The sequence below is a fragment of the Camelus bactrianus genome, chromosome 29 (assembly GCF_048773025.1).
Source record: "Camelus bactrianus isolate YW-2024 breed Bactrian camel chromosome 29, ASM4877302v1, whole genome shotgun sequence".
NCBI lineage: Eukaryota > Metazoa > Chordata > Mammalia > Artiodactyla > Camelidae > Camelus > Camelus bactrianus.
Genome location: NC_133567.1, coordinates 19,916,485 through 19,934,276, shown reverse-complemented (window position 1 = coordinate 19,934,276; position 17,792 = coordinate 19,916,485). Strand labels below are relative to the sequence as shown.

The 17,792-nt window shown below is 41.8% G+C and overlaps 1 protein-coding gene across 3 annotated transcripts in view; it reads left to right on the top strand.

Annotated features, from left to right (window-relative positions):
* PAG1 (phosphoprotein membrane anchor with glycosphingolipid microdomains 1) overlaps positions 1-17,792 on the top strand; it is a 126,777-nt gene that overhangs the window by 73,807 nt on the left and 35,178 nt on the right. For 2 of the 3 annotated variants that reach the window (XM_045514173.2, XM_045514179.2), the window contains exon 3: positions 1,085-1,179. The gene's annotated coding sequence lies outside the window, so the exon portion shown is untranslated. Of the gene's footprint in view, positions 1-1,084; positions 1,180-2,959; positions 3,129-17,792 lie in introns of all 3 variants that reach the window. The other variant, XM_074355045.1, reaches the window with a different exon arrangement.

Genomic DNA, 17,792 nt, shown 5'->3' with positions numbered 1-17,792 from the left:
GACTTAAGAAAATGAAAAGAATAATGTAGCTGAACGCAGCAGCAAACAAAAGGCAGCCATTTTTCATTTGGTAGCTGTCAGGGAAACAATAGATGTACCTAAGATAATATAAATAATCCGCTGATTCTGCTGTGGAAGAAGGCAGCACTCAGTCTAAGAGATCATATGTGGATCCCAACAAAAGAACATCACTAGATGCAAATATAGAAGGCTCGAGTTCTACTCAGTTTTTGATTTTGCAAATCAAGGATCATGGCTCAGTCTGTTAAATAACTGAGTGGTTCTGAATCTTAGGCAACAGCTGGAATATTCTCCTTGGAGACTCACTCATTCATTCATTTCATCCTTCTCCCCTCCTGCCTCTCACACTGCACTTGTCACGGTGTCTTACGTAAAATAGAGGTTCAATACAGGAGATGTTTATTAGAGGATGTAAAGAGATCTGGAGAGGAAAGGGGGATGGAGGAAGGGCTGGGTACCAGAAGCAGAGCAGAGCCACAGATGGGCGATCAAAGGAAGACATCCCTGTAGTCCCCTCCATTCCTGCATCTTCCCCATTTCCACGGTGGGCGGGATGCAGGGACGACTCGGAATGAGGTCTGTGTGTCACTTGGGCCACACTGTTCATGCTGCACCGAAGATTCTGCTTTTGATAAGACATTTTCCACAACTGAATCACAGCTTACCTTCCATCAAAGCATAAGTGCCCTCTTCAAATAAATCCCTTGTTTTATCTCAAATTCAGACAAAAGTTATTTGAATTTTAGCATTAGTACAGGAACATAGACTTATTTGTCATAAAACTAGGAAAACTAAGGAAAGAGCAAGTCAATTGATGTGTATTTGACGTGTATGTGTATCGACTTGACTGTGATTTTAGAGACATTGTTTTACTTATCCACGACTATTTGTAGTTTTCCCTCGACTTTGTAGTTTGCTTTGTTCAGGAAGGAATATAAAGCTTATACTTGCCATAAATTGCTAGCGTTTTTACAGTGAACTGGACAGATATCTTTCATGGTCTCTATCGATCTGTCTTTTTTTGTTGTTGTTGTTCCCTAACTTTCTTTCTCTTTGGTTGTAGGCCAAGAAGGAAGAGAGACGTTCCCCACAACTACACTTCAAAGGGAGCACGTTGCCAGCATTTTGAATCCTTATTTGGACAAGCTTCTCTCCAAGGTAAATATTACTGTTGTACCAAGAAGGGGGCACAATCAGAACGTGCACATTGCAGTGGGACGGCACAAAGGCTTAATTGTTGAGGACAAACCTAGAGTGACATGGGAGAGAGAAAGCGAGGGGGACACAGGCAGAAAAGCAGAGCCGCTGGGATACCCTGCAGTCCCTTCTAAATGTGTTACCAGGAGAATGCCGCCAGAATCCGGGAGCCCATTGAGCTGGGCTCAAAACGCGTGGGAAAAAGGGGAGAAAAGGGACGCTGTATTTTTTTTTTCCTTCATGTCAGTGTCTTGCAGATATTTGTGAAAATAACAGGCAGCATGGTTTGATGCTAAAAAGAGCATTGCTGTGTGAGGAAGAGCTGAGTAATTCCTTTAGGCGTCAAAATAAATATGTGCTGTAATCACATCACAAGGGAGGAAAAAAACCTGAATCATGGTATTTTACACCAACTAAGACTTAAAATATGAAAGTTTTTTTTCAGAGTTATTTATTTTTTATTGAAATATAGTCAGTTTACAATGTTGTGTCAATTTCTGGTGTACAGCATAATAGTTCTGTCATACATGAACATACATATATTCCTTTTCATATTCTTTTTCATTATAGGTCACTACAAGATACTGAATATAGTTCCCTGTGCTATACAGTAGGGCCTTCTTTTTTATCTATTTTATGTACAGTAGTTAGTATCTGCAAATCACGAACTCCCAATTTATCCCTTCCTACCCCAAACGTGGAAGGTTTAAAAGAAATCCATGTTCTTCTTTTATGAAAATACCTACTGAGTAAATCCTCCATGGGCTGGTGACAAATGCTTCATGAATGAATGTTCTTTTTTGGAAGATTATATGCTTGATGTCTCTTTTAGGGGGAGAGGAAGGAGTGTGTGTGTATGAGAGAGAGAGAGACAGAGTTAATAAATATGAGACACAGAGACACCAAAGAAGTCTGTCAGCATCCTACTGTATCTTTCAGAGAAGTAACTCTGGGCATTTTCTTTATGAATCATGAGCTTAGCGGGAATAAAGACTTAACAGAAGCAGCTGAATCCCCAGTCAGTTCCAGCATTCATGAATTAGCTGCCAATATTTTAACACAAATTGCTGTGTCATTTCTCTGAAGTTCCCCTGTTGCTGCTCAGTCTGCAGTTACAAGCTGTTTTCTGGCTAAGCCCTGAAATTATATCTGATGAACTGCCTCCTCCCTTCCTGACAAAGCGATTCGTGTGCACGCACACACAGAAATGCACAAATATACTATCCAATTTAAAAGAAAATAAGCTTGTCAACTTTCTCCGTTTAGCAGTTGATGGAGAGTCGACATCCCTCAGGGCTTAGCTTGCTAGAATGCAGTTCCAGATTGGCAGGGAGAGAATAATGTTTCCTTCACCAGTCCCCCTTCTGCCTGTTCTCTTCTGAAGGGGTTGGGTCGGGGAGATGGAGGCTGTACATTAGAGGAGAATTTTGTGATACTATTCACTCCCTGTCCTGACAGAGAAGACATTGTTTATTCACTGTAATAGGCTTGGCAGGGATCTGTGCTATGCATACAGAATAGCAGCCTCTCGGAACAGTGGAGAATCTCAAAATCTTAAGCAATAGATGAGCTTGGAGCTTTTTTTAAAAAAAAAAAAAACTCTTAAAGCTTCCATGACTATAGATGCAAGACAGAATTGGAGGAAATAGTTTTCTTGGAAGTGATGGTTTTCTTTGTGCTGTATTATGCATGTCTCACGTGAAAAAAAGTCTTTAAGATTGCAGCATGCCTATCTCAATAGGGCGGTTAAAAAAAAAATGAAAATCGTGGAAGGTGAGACACACGTTCTGAACACACTAGATCTGCTTGGCGATCCCTCCTTACGTATTAGCATCTGACGTCGGTGTAAATGAAAAATAACCCATGCCTGCCATCTGATGATCCATAGAAACAAGTGGGAGCTGCCTAAGGTAAGAGAAAACTGAAAATGACGTGCCCTGCTAGGGGCAGTGTCAGAGGGCCTCCTGCTCAGAACGTTCACAACTTTAAAGGCAGCAGCTGTAAAAGTGCAGCTTCAAAGCAGCGTGCGAACCCTGCCTTGGGAACTGAGCCGGCGGAAATGGAAACCCAGACCAAGTCAGGCCTGGGGTTTGTGCTTCTTAAGGCTCTGTGTTCAGTCTGCTCCCCTGCCTCCCTGAGCACAGCCCCAGGCGTCTGGGTTGTGTGCGTGTGTGTTTCATACTGAGCAGGAAAAGGTGTTGCAGGCTGCCATGTGCACAGACACAGCACAGCGGCTGGTCCAGGGGAGCCCTGAGAGCAGGTGGGCCGGGCCATCCCCAGCCAAGTTCACGGGCCCCTCGTCCGTATGTTCAGAGAGAGATTTGTCGTATTCTGCGATCTTAGCTTATATTTGTAAGAGGAACTCCCTGCATTTTTTTCACAAGAACAATATAATATAAATTATGACATTGTGAATTAGAGTTATGATGACATCAGCGTATCAGCTATTAGATTACTGCAAACCCAGCTCAGCCTTTTATGTAACTTATATAAGGATTAGCCTTACACACCTAACACAGATCTCTTTTCCCACCACTTGGGCACTTGGGACATCATTCATAGACACGATCTACTTTTTTTTTTTTTTTTAAGAAATACACATTTCCTGAAAACATATTTGGCAATCTTTATAAAGATGTACTTGTTAACCTTTTAAAAACATAGGAAATATAGTTATAGGACACTCTTTCCAAGTAAATACCAAAGACATAAGAAAAGAGAATCAAGGTGTTACCAAACTATTTCCCTGTACTGCTTCAGTCTTTGGAGTGCCTTTATTTTGTCTGCTTTACAAGTCGTTTTCATTTTATTATTTTTAACAACTGAGTGTGGGGCTGCTAAGGGAGGGGAGACAGAGGCAGGGTCAGTGCCTACTGCCCCCGCCAGGGGATCTTCGGAGAGGCTGCCTGTGGCTCAGGACCCGCGAGCCCCTAGCGAGACATAGCTTGTGGGGCTATCGCTGGCCCCTCTGTGAGTCTGGCAGCCCTTCCTCCTGCTCTGCCCTTTTATTCCTGTGCTGCCAGAATCCCCGGTAACCACCACACTCGAGGCCTGACCGTGAGCTGGCACAAGGGACAACCAGGCTCTCTGTGACGTGCGACCACCGCCCGCACAGGGGAGCACGTGCGCCTTAGATGCATAACGGCCTGGTCCAACCTCACTTGCATCCTTGTAATTAATCAGGCCCAGCTGTCTTAAAATGAGGAGCGGGAGGCTCTCGCTGTCACCAGTGCTGTGCATCATTTTTGTCTATTATGAAAGGAGACATACACCAATAGAGAGGAACTGGAGTAAACACTTAATGATACTATTCCATTTAACAAACTTACGTTGTATTTACTGTGAGGGAAGCACTTTGCAAATATTCACTCATTTAATCCACCTGACTACCCTAATTACTATTGTTACGATTATTTTACTGAAGAGGAACCGGAAGCTCAGAGAGGGTGAGTAACTTGTCCAAGGTCACACAGGCGGGCAAGGTAGACAGCACTGGCATCGGGGCCCTCCGCGCCAGAGTCTGGGCCTCAGGGCTCCGTGCGCCCAACCCCAGGTGGCTCCTGTATCACAGTGGTTTGCTTGATGATCCTGTCCCTTTTGGGGTCTACAAACACACCATCTCCACAGAGGTGACACAGTGTGTTATACCGTTGGTTTTGAAACTGTACACCCTTTGTCTCTTGGCATTTATGTCAGTGGCGGAAGAATTTTTGTAACTTCCATCCTACTAGAATTCAAAATCGGGTGCAGATTAATGCTGCATGGTAAACACAGGATTCAGGGCCCCGCATCCCGTGGCTGTTGGTTGAGCTGCACCCTACAGCTGAGTGAGTTCTGTACCTTGATGGACAGTGGCTCTGAGACCAGCAGTGTTGCTGGACTTGACAACATTGTTGAGAGAAGCCACTGTTCAGACCAATGTGTCAGTGAGATGGACGTTTGACTGTTCTCTCTCACCCACCGTGGGGATTTAGACAGCTGCCTTCTGGAAGCCTCACCTCAACCCAGTGTGTTCTGAGGGGTGTTCATGGGCGCAGCTCTCCACCACGCTTCTAGAAAAGGAAAGGAAAAGAAATTTTATTTATGATCAGATGTTTGAGAGACATGGTTTAAACAAACTTTAATTGATTTACATACTGCAGGTTTCTCAGAATTTTCTTGGGTTCCTCCAAAGCAAGATGCAGAAGGCTGAATTGCCTGCATTTTTTCTTCTCTAAGGTCGGGAGAAAGGTCTAAGGACATCCCTTGGGCAGAGGAGAGATGAGAGAGCCCAGTGTCACAGGAGACAGTCAGGCATGAGGGGAAACCAACATGTTACATTTGGGATCCCTGAATCCCCGCCCATCTTTAGATGCGGGGGAGAGAATGGGGTTATCGCCAAGGTCTTTTCATCTTTATCAGCTAGAAACTGTTTGTTGATATCCTTACATCCTCCAAAAGGGCTTTCAAGAATAAGATACAATATACAACACATCAAGACAGAGTGAGTTAAAAAGAGGTGAAGGTAAAACTAGGCACAAGGAATAGATGGTAGGAGAGATGGAGGAAGGAGGGAGGTGAGTGTGCAGAATGAACTCTGTGGACTCCTTCCTGGTTGACATGAAAGAACCAAATTTTGTTCTGTGTCTTCTAATAAACAGTTACAGATTGTGAAGAATTAGCATTAGTTCTTTAAACACTTGTTAGAATTCTCCAGTGAAACTGTCTGGATCTGAAGATTTCTATTTGGGGAGTTTTAAAATTACATCTTCGATTCCTTAATAGCGAAAGGCTTTTCCATCTATTTATTTCATATTGGATGAGTTGCGATAATTAGTAGTTTTTAAGGAATTGGTCTGTTTCACCTAAATTGTCGCGTTTCTGTGTGCAGAGTTGTTTGTAGTTTCCCTTTATTATCTTTTTGATGTCTGAATGGTCTTTAATGATAGGGTCCTAAGCTAAGAACAAACATTTTCTGTAAGGAAACAACTATTCCTGGTTTTGAGATCAGTTTTTTCCCATAGTGTCTAAATTCTGTGGCCTTTCTGGTCTTTTAGGTAGAAATGTTGGCTTTGTGACAGGCCAGTACCAAAAAGCTGTGGAACCCCCGTAGGTGTGACTCGTGGGTAGCTGTGGGCACGTCAGCCTCATTTATTAAACGTCACATGCTGTAGCCCGGCTCTGCTGTGGTGTGCATGGAGATGTCTGGGTCCTGGCTCCGGACTCGAGTCTTCTCCAGAACCCAGAGGGCTGTGTGATGGAGACAAGTTTTGACTTGCTCTTCCAGGACGGATTCCTTTGTGTGACCTTTGTGTGTCATCATCACACTCATTCTGTGTTTTCAGGACCCCATTTTCTATTTTGACATCAGAACATATTAAATAAAGTTTAAAACTGATAATTCTGGCCCCCAAATCAATTACACACCAGTATGCCTTTTCAAAAATTAGTCTGCGAGTCATGCACTTTATTAGACAATGAATTTAAAGTTAATTAAATAGCACATCCACTTATTAAATAAGAAAAAGTCAAAGTAAAATTATTAAAGTTTGTATTTAAATGAATATGATAACATAATCTTGAACAATAACTTACCTAAAATCAGGTAATTTTACTTAGATCACTTCTTATATACCATGAGATTTTAAAATAATTAGATTATCTCCCATGGAGGTTTGCAAAAGTATAACTGTGCAGGTCAAAACAGGTGGAAAAGCCTTGAATGAAGCCAGGAAAAAAGGCTGCAGTAATTATTTGTATTCAGTTTAAACAGAATCTTGTCCTCCTCCAGTAAATGATTGGTAACTGGCCAGCAGGAGGCCTGATGAGTTGCAGAAGGAAGATTAAAGGCCAGTGGTATAATCAGTTGATTGGAAGAAAATGTGAATCCACTCTTGGCCTCCCTGGCTTCATCCACATCACATGAGCATATCCTGTAGATTTCTGTCCCAGGTCTCAGTGAAAATCGGCGGTTATCTCTTCAAATAAATGCTAACCTCAAACGTGTGATGCAAATCTCTATACGATTTCTGTTCTCTTATTTATTATTTATTGCAAGATGTCCATGGTTATACTATTTTGAAATGCCAATCATAAATCAGTAGCATTTCCCCTATTTATTATTCTTTTTTACAACAAAGGGTGATTTCTTCCCAAGAGTCCTGTTTTTCTTAATCAGGTGAAATATCTTAGAGTTTAATTTCCTTTTGTGCTTGGCCATTGGGGCATTATTGGTGCCATCTTGTTTGGTGGCCTAATTAGTTTTTATGTTATGACTTCACTATTAACATATTTTTATTACAGCAAATAAACTTTACATCTTTTACATCCAAATGTAGCTAATGAATTTCAAAATGATTTAAGTCAGCATCATTATTTTCCAGCAATATTCAAGTTGCTTGGCTGTTCTAATTGTTAGTTTAAAAATCTGTCATCAGAGTGACTACTCTTTAATAAAACGTCAATAAATGCCCAAAGAAGCCTTTCAATGGGTATAATCTAAGGGAAATGAAATGTATGTAAATGAAATACCTTTTACATTTAGCTGATCGATGTACACTACAGCATTTCTCCGTGAATTGTAACTAGCTTTCATTTTCAAACTTTAGAAGAATGAGTCACTTGTAGAAGGAAGTAGATGCTAAAGAACTATGTTTGGCAACTTGAAGAACATTTTTAGCATTTGGATTTCCCTATTTATAGTGCAGCATCAGGCAGAGTAAACTGTTTGGCATTTCTATAAGGGATGCAAACTCTTTAACATTCTCTGTTGTGATCTAACAATTCATTTCGGAGTAAGATGAATCAGTCTTGTTTGGAAAATGTTTTATACAAATATTGGCAAGGAAACCGTGACTGCATTTCTGTGGATTTTAAAAATGCAGACTCCCCTAAAGTAAATGATGATAAATTGCACAAAATTCCTTCCTTCTCCAGCATTACTATCATTCTATGTGAACTGCCTTTTATTGCTTTGAACTCACACTCCTCTGCTCCCATCCCTTGCTTTTTAGATTTTGTTAATCTATGTTGAAGTCAGAGACCATATTTCTAGGTCCCTCCAAATGTCAAATTCTTTTTAACCTAATCATCCTCTTATCCTCAGTGTTTTTCTCATAATTAGAACTCCAAATTACTTCATTAACAAATGCCCTTTTCTTTTACATCAGAGCATATGAGGACAGTGATTTGTAGGATTTTGCCCTTAATTGGCTAAACAAAAGAAGAGAGATATTCATATTCCCTACACATACTCCCTGACACACACAGACACACAAACACACAGAGATACACAGTGGAACTAATGAAAAATAGAGCAAGTTCAATGCAGCGTGGTACCCTGGATGGGATCCTGAAACACCACCAACAAAAAAGGACATTGGGTAAAAGCTAAGGAAATCTGAATTAACTACAGTCATTAGTTAATAATAACGTCCCAACACTGGGTCATTAATTATAACAGATGTACCATGTTAATGTAAAAATTAATGATAGACTAGAAAAAATACAGGTATTGTCTTTATACCTAATGTATTTAATGGCTAGAGTTGACTCCAGTTTGTTTGGTCTTAAGGGGAAACGGAATCGAAGGTGATAACTCATTGTCCTGTGGCCAAGGTCCTCCAGGAACAGAGCCACCTGGAGCAGAAGTTGGCAAAATCTGGGGCCCGTCCCAGCCAGCCCCGGTCACTGTCCGGCTAGAACCCGCTGTGCTGTTACCCTCCCTGCGCCACCTCCGGAGACGTGAGACGGCACAGGCTCAGGCTTCTGGGCTCCATCCCCAGCCATTCGGTGCTGGGCGCTTTGCTTGACTTACTCACCTCTCTGGACCTCATTTTCCATTTCTATGAAATCTGAGAGTCAAACCAGATTTTTCTCTCCTAAAATCTGTGGCTTAGAATAATGCTGACTCTCCAAATATGTATGTGTTAGAGGTCTATTTGTGATCCAGCTATGGAATTTATTGAGGATGAAATTTTGGTACTAAAGCAATTTGCATGCACTGTATAGTTTATAGCATAAGATGATTATTTATCATTTTCTAGCCCTTTTTGAAAAACACAATCCTTAAAAATAATAACTGTTGCCACTTGAGAGTCACTTACACATTAAGCAAAGGCCACAGTTTTTTGATATACTGCGTTGAATCTGAACTCAAAATCATTTTACTATTAAACTATACCTTAATTTGTGATAAATTGTTATTCCTATAAGGTACATTTTCAAGCAAAGATTTTAGGTTAATGCGCTTAAATGCCATTTTGTTTGAATTTATTACTTAATACAATTTCTAGTGTTATGTGGTATTTTAATTTAGGGCAATAAAATTCTGAATACCTAATTATACTTGAGGCCTCGAAGACACTTAAGACCCTGCCAAGTGTTCATATTCTGTTTGCCGAGTGGATCGTCAGGAAGTTACTCATCTGATCATTATTCCTTAATTCCTTTTGAGCCAGTTATTGTTCGTTATGATGTTTTCTAGCCATAGTATTCCAGTGCTGTGTTTTGATTAGAGGCATATAAAAAAGAAAGTTTACTTAGGTCTGTCTTAAAAGTTAAATCCAGTAATAACCATTTGACTGATGTAAACACTCTGGGGAGGGGTTTGAAGAGTGGTTCTCCGCTTTGGGTATTCAATGAAATCACTCCAGGGGCTTTTAGAAGTCCCTGTGTGCAGGGTATACCCCCAAACTAATTAAGCCATTCTCTGAAGGTATTTTTAACTCCCCCACCATACTTCCACTGTGCAACCAGAGTTGAGTACTACTAGCCTTGAGGGGTGGGGAATGCCTCTTGTGATGGTCTTTCTATAGCAGAGTTCTCCCACTCTTTGAAATTGGGTGATTTGAGCAGCTATGGGTCATTTCAAGAGTGTATGCTTTCAAAGAAAAGGAAGCTTACCCATATTAAGGGTTGGAAAAGCATGTCCCTTGCCCTAAATCTCTATCTCACAAACACCAGGAGCGTTTGTCCTGATTTTGAAAGGATTTCGGAAAAACTGCATGCCCCAATGCTACAGTGTTTGCTCTGGCTTTTGTTTTGCTTGGCATTTTAATTCACATACAGAATCAATGAAAGCTAACATGTATTGAGCACCCCTGGTAAGTATCAAGCCATGTGTGAAACGTGGCTCTCTCTCACAGCCAGGAAAGATAGAAGTTATTCACTTCAATATAAAAATAAAAAGTCAGACGTAGAGAACAAACTTATGGTTACCAAAGGGAAAGCAGGGGTGGGAGAAGGGATAAATTAGGAGTTCGGGATTAGCAGATGAAAACTACTATATATAAAATAAATTAACAACAAGGTCCCATTTTATATCACAGGGAACTATATTCAAGAGCTTGTAATAACCTATAATGAAAAGGAATATGAAAAAAATATATATATATATAACTGAATCACTATGCTATACACCAGAAACTAACACAACATTGTAAATCAACTCTACTTCAATTTAAAAAAAAATAAAAAATAAAAAAATAAAGATCAGAGTTGTTTTGTTAGAGAAATCTTATCTCAGTGTAATTAAATATTTAATCATTTAATTCATTCATTGATTGAACATTTATCAAATATATGTGCTATTCCAAAAACAAGTTTTAAAAAAATGCCAGAAGAGTACAAAGGATCTGTATCCATTATCTTTTGCTTCATAACAAACTTAGAGACTTAATTTGAGCATTTGTTTAGCTTTTGATTCTGCAGTTGGCGGTTCAGGCTGGACTCAGCTGAGCAGTTCTGGTCTCAACTAGCTACCCACATCCAGCAGTACTCACCGGGGTTTGGCTTTGCTCCTCTTGGCTGGGTCCCTGCATGTCTGGGGACTTCAGCTGGAACATCCTGGCTGATGGAATGCTAGACCTTATGGTTTCTTATCCTTCAGCAGAGCTAGCCTGGTCTTGCTCACATGATGGAGTTAGGGTCATCTACAGAATGAATGCAAGGGTTGCAAGGCCCCTTAGGCCTAATCTCAGGTCTGGCACACCATCACCTCTGTCACATTTCTCGGCCAAAGCAAGTCACAAGTCCAGTCTAGATTCAAGGCATAAGGGAACAGATTTCACCTCTTAACGAATGGTACTGAAAAGTCATACTACAAAGGGTGAGGATGAAGGAAGGCGTGAATTGCTGTGGTTCTTTTTGCAGTGAACTGCAGGTCAGAAACTCTAATTCTGTCTTGGGATACTAGGCAGGTTTCTGAGAGGTTACACGTGAGCAGCTTTCAGTGGTGAAAAATCAGTTAAAAAAATGTATTTTAGGTGAAGGCAGTTGGATAAGCAAAACTATCAAACTGCAAGTTCCTTAGGGAAAAACAAAATGGAGACTGTAAGCTTCCTAAGTGTAAGAAATAAGTCTGCCCCAACACAGAACATGTAGAAGGCACTTAACACGGACTTCCTCATTTGCATCAAAAAGAGTCAGCACAGTGAAGCAACTCAGAGTGTGAGCCCGTAAGGCAGATGGAATACCTGATTGCTTTACCACTCACCACTTAAGTGACCTTGGACAAGTTACTAACCTTTCTGTACCTCTTTTTAGTACAGTGAAAAGAATAATACCTTTTGTATCAGTTAGTTTTGCTGCCTAACAAACCACCCCACAGTTTAACAGCTTAAAGCAACAGCCATTTACTTAGCTCCTGATTCTGTGGTTTGTAGCTGGGGCTGACTCAGTGTGGCAGTTCTTCTGGTCTGGGTTGGGTTCATGTGTGTATCTCTGGTCAGTTTGCAGTCAGCTGGGTATCTCTGCTTCTGGCAAATGGCTGACAATTAGGGGACAGTGAGGACACCTGAGCCACATGTCTCTCATCCAGCAGGCTAGTCTGGGCTTTTTCACTTGAAGGATCAGCAGGGTTCCAAGAATGAGAGCAGAACCATGCAGAGCTATGATCTCAGTTCAGAACTGACACTTGCTTGGGCTGCATTCTGTGGGACAAAGTGCATCAAAAGGCCAGCACAGAATTAAGGATGTAGAAATAGACACCACTTCTTGTTGGAAGGACCTATACAGTCACAGGATAGGGAGTGAGGATACAGCGAGGGGAAGACTTGTGACCATTTACCCAGTCTCCCACACCTCCCTGTAGCTCACAACAGTCCCGTGAAGAGTAAGTTAAATGTAACCTGATCTTTCCAGGTGAGGCTCCAAGTTAAAAAGTACCTGGCACATAATAGATATTCAATAAGTGGAAGTTACTAACTTTTCTTACTTGTTTTAAAAATCAGATTTTCAGCCAAACTCTTTAATTGCCTGCTTTGGAAGAGTATCAGATGGGCCTCCAAATGGTACTCACAAAGCTTAAGTGCTATGCATTTTTTCTCTGCTGCAGAAAGATAATGGAAATAGGGGGAAAGCTTATTGCCTGTGGGTATCTTGGCACAGAATTCAGGTGTCGTCACCTGATGAGGCTGACAAAGCCTGGCAGGGGCAGCCAGACATGCTCACAGGTGTCCAGGAGAAAGACTGAATGGATGTGAAGAAAAGAACTCAAGAAAAGAACCAGAGAGAGTACAGTGTAATGTTTCAACTCCAAAAATATTAAAGGCCGTTTTAATGGGTCTGAACTTGTTTTTAAACCTATACAAAGAAAGACAAACCTAAATAAATCTTTATTGATTTCTTTCACTGTTGTGTTATAACTATTTTCACAAAACCAGCTAAGCCCCATATAGCTCCAGATTGATCCATAAATTGCTCTTGGATCCCACAAATTGGATTCAATGGAGATTTATTTATCTGGCGGCTAGAATATCGCTAATCAGCGATGTGAACTGGGTCAAAAAATTCTATCTTCTTTGAAGTAAATAGAGCATCAAAGATTATTCAGGAAGGTGCAGTATCGAAATATGGCAAATGTTCATGTGAGGATGGTGTCTGCTTTTTATAACTGTGAGACTTTAAACTCCTTAAAGGTAGCTCAGGGCTCCGCATCCTGACTCCAGCCTGCATCGCCCAGCCCTCCACCTCCAGAAGCCCCAAGGCGCTCAAAAGGCCGTCCACCTGCTAAGACTTAGCTTTCAAGCTCTGAGTTTCTATTGAACTACAGTTCCTTTTATGATTTTTAGGAAGTCCTTATGGTGGAGTAATGAAGACCTGTGGCTCTCATCCTCATCACCCTCACTTTCTTTCTCTCTGAGTGATGGGGAGTCAGGGGTCGGGGTGGGGATAGGTAGCTACTGAAGCTCTGTAAGCCTCGGTCCCTCTTCTGTCAATCATGATCAGACAAACACAGTTATGTTTACATGGCAGTCCTGTCACATTCATAGTCCCAAACACTGAATGCCAGAAACTTGGGTTAAACAGACTATCGGAAAGAAAAAAGGAATAGAAGTTAAAATGTTCAAAGCAGCCCCATCCAAACAAGGTTTGCTGTTGGCCTGGCTTGTGCTTTTAAATCCTGCTGGTCACACATGCACTCACCACCCTGTCTCACTCTGAAACACAGGAGTACAGGTCACTCTTTCCGTAACGGCTTCGGTGCCTTTACCACTAAGAGCAAACAGTTCATTTTGGAGCCTCAGTGTTTATTTTTTAAAGTAATGTTTTATGGGCCGTGTAATAAAGTACAGAACCTGGTACCAAGCAGATGGCCATAAGTATCCGTGGGACTCGGTGTGTCTGTCTCTGTGTGCCTGAGAATGATTTCCGCTTTATGAAATTCATGTTGGCAAGGAAAGCGATTTTTGTTGCTGCTACTCGACCATCTGGGGCTTGCTGTTCTAAATTTGATGACTTTACTGATACACGTATCTCTAAGGGGAATTCCATATTTTTGATATTTGTTTGCCAAACTAGAAGCTGTATAAAGGTTTCTGAATCCAAGATAAGAAAAATTTACCCTCGCAAGCACTACACATCTCTTAAACTGCTGCCATTATTTTTTTATAAATAAGAAGTAAATAGAAATCTGTTGGACTCGATTTTAAAGATCCCTAGACAGTCTAAGGGTTTTAATACCGTTATTGTAAAAGACTTACAGTATGTTAGACTTTTCACATTAAGCACGTGCCCTGTAAGTTCTTGGAAACCCTATGCAAATGAAAGCCATCCGCAGACAGTTAGCAGAGTCGATTTCATCCTTCAGATTTTAGAAGGTGATTCGTAAAACAGAAACATTGGTCCTATTCCATACATCCGTGGTGTTCACACAGATTCTCAAGGCTCTCGCTCAGTTGTGGACCCCAGTTCTTCCACCTTCTAAGACTATAGAACATTCTCCCTGTTGTCTTTTAAATGAATGGCAACTAACACCCAACTTGGAGCGTGTGGAGTAATAATTTCCTCCTGTGCCCCACCCTGCTCTGTTACTCCCCAGCCATCAGGTTGAGTCTCGATCACCATTTCTCACTATTTTTTGTGCTGCAGTTTTCTTAAGGCAAAGGAAAAACAAGAGACAGCATGAGTGGATTGTACCTTTAAAGAAAAATGAGAAAGAACATGTTTCTTTGAGAAGCAGTTATTTCCATGTGGCTAACCTGGCCTGCCTCGGTGTCAGCAGTACCTGGCAGGCCCTGCGCCATCAGGCCCTCTTTTAAATCTGACCTCATACTTCCCAACTAACTATGGAAACAGAAACAAACAAAAACCAATCCAGACCAGAATCTCCAGATTCAGCAGGATTACTCAAGCCTGACTGGAGGGGAGCTTGTCACGTACTACTGGATGACACACCGCAGTGTCTACCGAACTCACAGCGCAGTGAGTTCAGGTGTGATTTCATAATAGGGTTTCCATACAGTCTAGGAGGCATGACAGGCGTTAGTCAAACCCATTGCACGACTAAGTGGACAGAGGACAAGGAGATGTTGTGAAAGAGAGAAACCAATATAGCAATGGCCTTGTGCCTGGGAAGGCCTCCCTGGTATCTGATGGGGGGTAGAGCTTAACTAGGGGAAGGGCGGCGGGTGGGGTGGGGGTTGAAGAGGTTCCAGGTAAGGAAGAAGTGAGAGAGGGAAGGAGAAGAAGGAGGGAGGGAGACAAAAGCCAGAACTTGCAGCAAGTAGCAGGTTACTCTGTGATTTCATTTTCTTTATCCTTTGATCAATGGGAAACCATTAAAAGGTTTTAAACCATTAAAAGGGTTTGGTGTGATCAGATTTTCTTTTTGAAAAGCTCCCTCAGGCTAGGGTTTGAAGAAGGACTTGGAAGGCAGCAGGGTGAATGCTGTAGCCAAGACGAGACATGCTGGGAACTTGACAAGGCACTGACCCTGGAGGCTGCAGAGACAAGGACTAGCTGCAGAGATGGATTTGAAAGTCATCCAGGGGGTGCAATCAAGAGGGCTTGGTGTGTTGGATTAGATATGGGGGAGAGGGACAACTGAGAGGATGGTAAATGGGGGGACCTTGGGATGCGACCTTCTGTAATTCGCTGAAGTAGCACCGTTCACGGAGGGAGGGGGCCCTGGAGGAGGACCCCTGTGCTGGGAGCCTGGAGACATCCTGGTGGGGAGGTCCCGTGGCAGCTGGATATGGAATCTGGAGCTCAGAATAGAGGTTTGGGCTGGAGATATAGATGGAAGATCAAGGCAGCCTGCAGGGAATCGAACTCACGGGTGTGGATAAGACACCAGGAAGAAACGATGAGGCAAAATAAGGAAAAGAGCCTAAGACTGAACCTCAAAGAGTGAGGATGACAATATTTCACAACCGGGGAGGGGGAGTGTCTCCTCAAATGTGTGCTCACCACCAGCTTGTCTTCTCTCTTCCTTCCGCTCAATACGATGGCATTTTAGTGGATACACTGGTGACAGTCATTATGGGTAGTTACACAAATTGCACATTTAAAGTCTGTTCTAATTTTTTTTTACACAGATAGTCATATGGTAACTTACACGCAGACCTCACAAAAATCCTATGAATGTGAGTTAGCTGATGGGTAAACAAAATCCTTGATTGTTATTTGACTGTTTAAGTGATAGAAGCAAAAAACAAATATATAAAAGTCTGGTGGTTACAGCCGGAGGCCTAATCAGCTCAGGTTGACGTTTTGGGCAAGAAAGCTTCATAATTAGTGTTTCCCTTTGCATCACACAGCCCAGCGTCTGGTTGTGCCTCTTTGCATGGCATTAGGATTCATCTGTGGTGCAGGTGTAGTCATCCTGACTCACCCACTACAGAGGTTCCCATCAGCCCCGACCCTGTAGTTTGAACGGCCTTGTATGATTGCTGGAAATAAGCGTTAGTTCTGATTTGGCTTTGTGACTGTTCATGGCAGCATATAGGTTCCTGTAAATTTCTGTGAAAGTAGACTTGAAATTGAATTTTATTTGAAAGATGTTTGAATTGCTCCTCATTTAAAGTAGTATTATTTGAAAATATTCGTATTATTTCATAATGCCACTCTTTGATAAATACAAACTTATGTATGTTGGATTTGGTTAAAGCAAGATGCACCGTCTCTTAGGACTTCCTACCGCCGTCGGACCGCCTGCCTTGGAAGCAGCTGATTCCGACACGGATGCTGATTCCGGTTTATCATCTGAGTTTAACACAGCGCTAGTTAGCTACCAAGGAGAAATACTCAAATCCTAGCTGTACATTTGAGTACTTTACGTACATTGAGTTTTTAAAAGAGGCAGGTTCTTTTTTAAGTATATTTTTGAATAGAATAAGTGTTTCGTTAAAATAGCAAGAAGAAGGAACTAATATTTATTTACTGGGTGCCAAGGCCTTTTCTGGCCGAGGGCTTCAAACTAATGTATGATTCATAAGATACAAATGTAGCTGATTTTGTTAGTGGTATCAAATATGCTTTTCTATACTGAAGGGAGAACTGAAATGCTGGGAATACTGAATGGAGCCGACATGTAAACAGAGGCACATGTTTGGAAAGCTGGCAGAGTGTGGTATCAATATGGCTTAAAGGGCTAGTCTAGACCAAGCAGAAGTGCCTCGGAATAGAGGCAGTGCTCCAACTGTCGCTTCCATATGTCAGTGGGGTTTGTCTTGAAGATACTGCAGCTGACTTCCTGGCCGGTGCTGTTGTATCTCGTGGTCATAATGGAAGGGCGAGATTACTGACAAAAGCTCCCAGGCTGCAGTAACCCCACCAGCATTAAGTGGATGCTTTTTGGAATGTAACTCCCGTGCCAAGCCAGAATGGAGGTGAACAACAGCAAGAGACCCAAAAACTTTACATGGTAGACTGAGGACCCAGTGCCAAATAAACGTGGTGCTAACCCCAGTCAGGTGGTCTAAAGAAACCTCAACAGACCGTTAGAAGTGCAGTTTCAAACATTAATGTCTGGCTGTGTTCTGCTGGAAGTTGAAAGTGACAGCCAAGATTGCAAGATGTGCAAAGAGAAAAACTCTGTCTGGCAGACGCTGCGAGCCAGCAAGGCACAGGGTACAAATCGCCTTCTCTGCAAAAGTGGCTGGCACTCTGGGTCCAATTAAAATCCCAGCACATGCATCTTGCGTGGGGAATTGTAGGCTAAAATTGCTTCTGTACACATTCATTTATTTATTCAGTAGTTTCAGCCTTAAAAAGTACAAGACTATGTTTGGAACTATTCTTTTTTTTTTTTTTTTTAATAGAGGAACTAGGGATTGAACCAGGACCTCGTGCATGCTAAGCGTGCGCTCTAC